Genomic DNA, 4,833 nt, shown 5'->3' with positions numbered 1-4,833 from the left:
TGGCCCTAATCTTCCAGGATGATGGAAGTCACTTTAAATATGGGCTGACATTATTTAAATTGAAAAAAAATATGAATCAAGCCAATGGCTGGAATAAAGAAAAGTAAAGAATGGTATGATGTGTGTATGTGTTTGTATTTTTAAAATTCACTTTCCTTCTTTGCCAGAAAACAGAATGCTAGTTTAGAAGTATTTTTTTCTCAAGTTCTATGTTTAATTATGATCCCATCCTGTAGGACTTACCCACAATAGATTTTATTTAAAGATTTTCACAGTACCAAGATGTTCAATGGAAAACAACAACAACAAAAATCCATGTTGAGATAGATTGACCATGCATGTTTTAATAGTCAATTAATTCTCCAGGTGAAATGATATCTTGACTTTCACAATCCGAGGTGTTCTGTAATTGATCACTACATGCTCTATCTTGTTTCAGAAGCTCAGGTTCTTTAAGTTTGAAGGGAAATCTTAGTATTTTAAGAGAACTAATTCATTTGGTTCTCTCAAGTCCTACAAGTTGTCCATAGCTGATGGGATGTCCTGTGCCTCATCTTTCTTCATTTCCCCATGCATTTCAGGGCTTTGCAATGCTAGAGCAATTTGTAGGGATTTGGTCATTTCAAATACCGTATTTAGATCTATAGCAAATTGCATTTGATTGAAGAGTGCCTTAGTGATAAGTTTTCTCCATCATGTAATGTAACATGGCTGTGAAATTTGACTGTAGAGTGATACAATCTGAAATTGGTAGTTTTCTTACATTTTTCACACTACGTTAGCTTGGTCCTTATTCTGTTGATCTTTCTCTTCATCTTCCATTTGATATCTTTATTGTCTTCTAAACTATAATATGATCCAGTTTTCTTTTAAATACAATTTTCTAAACTCATATTTAGAATATTGCTGACATGCTAGAATCTCTTGAACTATTTTACTTAACATAATCATCCGAAGCTTAGGAACTTTTTTTTTCCCTCGCTTTGTTCTTTACCAGCACAGAGCCTGGTTCTTCGTGGGTGCTGCTCTTTATATTTAGTGTGTGATTGTCATGCATAAATTGCCTTAAGCAAAATGGCACCACCTTCAACAACTGATAATCCACAGCAAACATGGAACATCTGGCCTTGCTCCCCTATTCTGAATCAGCTCGGACAGCCTTCCCAAGAAGCCTACGAGTCTATGATACTGACTAGGAAGAATCTGAGCAGAAGGAGGCAAGACATTTTATTAGTCGTGGAAAGTAGATACAGAATCAGACAAGCAAAGCTTCTCTAGTATGAACACGTGCAAGTTTTGCAATCATACTATTAAATTTTGCATTAGCAGATTGCTTGAGGTGTAGTTACCTGATCAGCTTGTGTCAGATAGATTGGCAGCCACAAGCATTCCTTTGAAAATACAACCCATAAAAATGTGAGATCTAAGCTTGAGGTGAAACTGACACAGAGGTCTTCTCAAGTCAAATGATGGCAGAGAATATTAAGACAGATTAAGACAGGATTTTTTTTTAATGATTCAAAACAAGGCTCCCCATCGTAAAACTGCATGGTGATTAAGGCTAAATTGTTTCTTCTACCTTAAACATAATGTTTCATATCACATTGCCTTATAGCTTTAAGAATTGAATGCCTGTCATGTGTATGACCAAGACACGTGAAATGAAATAAACTTGTGTGTTTGCTTGGGCATTTTGAAAGGACGTTTTTGTATTGTCTTTTTTAGAAGAAGCTGCTGTCTGTGCAACTGTGCCACTTCTCACTGAATACGAGTTAGGTCCATTTGTTGATGAACAATTGTGGCTCTTGTTGAAAGCGGCTGAGACTACTTAAGATCTTTGCCTTTTGGTTGGCCTGATGATTTTCCTGCAATGGAACAATGCCACCCCTTAAGGCTGGCCTCAAGCGTCCTGTCAGCATTGTACTTTAGCATCTATTCACATGCTATGGTAAAGCATTTCCCCGTTTTCCAGTTTGGAATCGCCTCCCTTCAGTTCACAATAACACGACTCATTGGGCATTGCTCTGCTGCTGATTCTTCACACTCTCCAGTGAAGATTGGTTTTCCCATTAAGTCCTGAAAAATTATGCACGCTCTAAGATTCCATTCTTGCTGACTTGGTTCTGTCATTGAATTGTAAAGTTGGAAATATTTTTTTTAAATCACGAATTATATAAATTCAGAATGTTGTTTTATTTTTTCTGGAACATTTTTAGTTGAAGTCAAGTCACTGCCATTAAGCTAGTCAATGTAATGTTTGAGGTTAATCCAAGATCCTAGCCAGGAACACTCTATCCTTAGATATCAGCACATTCTTTCGCCTATCTGCTCAATTATCATCTTTTTAGAAAGTTTGTTTCTGACTCCCCCATTCCCACTACCAAGCTGGAACACTCTATCAATCTTACCTTGCGTTATTTTTGACAATAGTACATATCAGAATCTGATCTATATCTTTATCTATTTATAGCCTGTCTCTAGTGTGTTTAAGGGAAGGGTCTTTGTTTCATTTTCTGCTCTATTTCCAGTTCTTAGAAATATGCCTGACTATCAGGTGCTCAAAAAATACTTATTGATTAAATGTATAAATGATAAAAGAGACTAATTATTCACAGACCCACCCTTTAACCTGGAGACTGCCAGCATACTGCCGTTTAGTTCATTCTCTTCTTTGAGGATAAATGTCTCAGTAAACAGGGTGGTTCAAGTAACAGAATTTATTTATTTATTTTTTATCCCTTTTTTAAAAAAGTTTTTTGGGGGGTGGGCAGTGGGAGGTAATTTAGTTTATTTATTATTTTTTTTTAGAGGAGGTACTGAGGATTGAACCCAGAACCTTGTACCCCTAAGTAACAGAATTTAATGTTAGCTTCTCAAGCTGTAGTCTTGATAGAAATTCAGCTGGGGCATTCCATTACTGAAGGAATGTGATACGTAGACGCTATCTTCTTCAGATTTATTATCTAATACAAAATAGCTATTTGTTTAAGTAAATGCCATCAATAAGTGGATTTGACTGGTCTTAAGGATTAAATTACTCCTTGCTCAATTAGCATAATTAAGTAGGTACCACAGTTTGTATTCAGTCTAGGACTGCAGAGATTTAAGTAAGAAGAAATTGGCTTAAAATGAGTGAATAGGTTGGGGAGGGCATAGCTCAATGGTGGAGCATGTGCTTAGCACGAACAAGATCCTGGGTTCAATCCCCAGTACATCCATTAAAACAAACAAACAAACAAACATCTCACATGATACTCATGACAGCCAAGTGAAAAAGGGATTCCCATTTATGTTTAAAAAATGAGGAAACAAAGGCTCAAAGCATGGTATGAAACCTATCCAAAGGCATCCGTTAGGACCTGGCAGAGATGGAATTCAAAACCCAATGCTCTTGATTTCAAATTCCATCTTCTTGATCTATACACCATCTGTTTCTGTTTATGCTGAAGTTACTGAAAGAACAAAATCACATCTACTTGAGGTAACTCAACAAAATGATTAAATTGATTTGTTGAAAATAGAAAATAATATGACCTATTAAAACATTCTTTTAAAAATGTGACAATAAATATATGTATGTTCATGTGTAATTGAAAAATTGTACTCTACACTGGAATTTGGCACAATGTTGTAAAATAACTATAACTCAATAAAAATAGTTAAAAAAACAATAAATAAGGAGATAGCCATATGATTATTCAGATTGGATCACCACAGACATCTTAAAAAAAAAAACTTTTTTTTGAAATGTTTCTTCCTCAATGCTTGGTTTGTACAGACTGCTACTCTGTATTCTATTGTTCTCATAACCTCCCTCCTTTATCTCTGTGCTCAGTGCAATTTCTGCCTGAGAGACTCAGCAGTTTTCTCAAGAACCATGAGGCACTTATAAATTGAAAAAATGACATTAATAGCAGAAGTGGAAAAAGAGGACAATTTCTCTTACATTTCAATTTCTTAAGATAATAGACTAATCCCATCAATGGAAAAGTTTATCTTAAACCTCTTCTCTCCTCATCCCACTCCTCTCCCCAAATAGCATCTCTCTAGACTTTCCAAGGTAGTCTATAAAAAGTAGTCTTTTTAAAATTCTTGGACTTAGAGATAGTGCTTTAAAGAAGAAGAAAAAAATAAAAAAGACAGACTATAAACCTGATACATTGGTTGCCAATCAGGGGCTTTCATCAAAGAACTTGTTCTGGAGTGGGTCATTGATATTTTAAGTGCTTTTTGATGGAAAATAAATTAGGAGACAATATGGAAAAATATTGTCAGTGGAAAAATGCAACTGGTGAATTTGGTTGTTTGGTCTGATTTTAACATAAGGGAAAATCAAACAAGATTTTAAAAATATTCTTCATTAATCTTTTTAAAAAGTTTACTAGGCAAAACTACGGAGACAATAAAAAGATCAGTGTTTGCCAGGGGCAAGCAAGAGGGGAAGGAGGAATGAGTAAGCAGAGACTAGAGGACTTTTAGGTGAGTGACAATACTATATGTATGAGACTATGATGATGGATGCATGGTACTCTATATTTGTCAAAACTCGTAAAATACACTACACTGAGAGTGACCCCCCAATGTAACCTGTGGAATTTGGGGAGATAATGATGTGTCAATATTTTACCAATTGTAACAAATAAGCCACTCTAGTGGAGGATATTTTTTCCCATCTTTAAAAAACTGAAGTGTAGTTGATGTACAATATTACACAAGTTACAGGTGTACAGTACAGTGATTCACAAGTTTTAAAGGTTGTATTCCATTTATAGTTACTACAAAATATTGGCTATATTCCCTGTGTTGTATAATACACCCTTGTAGCTTATTCAT

The sequence above is a fragment of the Vicugna pacos genome, chromosome 23 (genome assembly GCF_048564905.1).
Source record: "Vicugna pacos chromosome 23, VicPac4, whole genome shotgun sequence".
In the NCBI taxonomy this organism is placed as follows: Eukaryota; Metazoa; Chordata; class Mammalia; order Artiodactyla; family Camelidae; genus Vicugna; species Vicugna pacos.
This window is presented reverse-complemented; position numbering follows the sequence as displayed.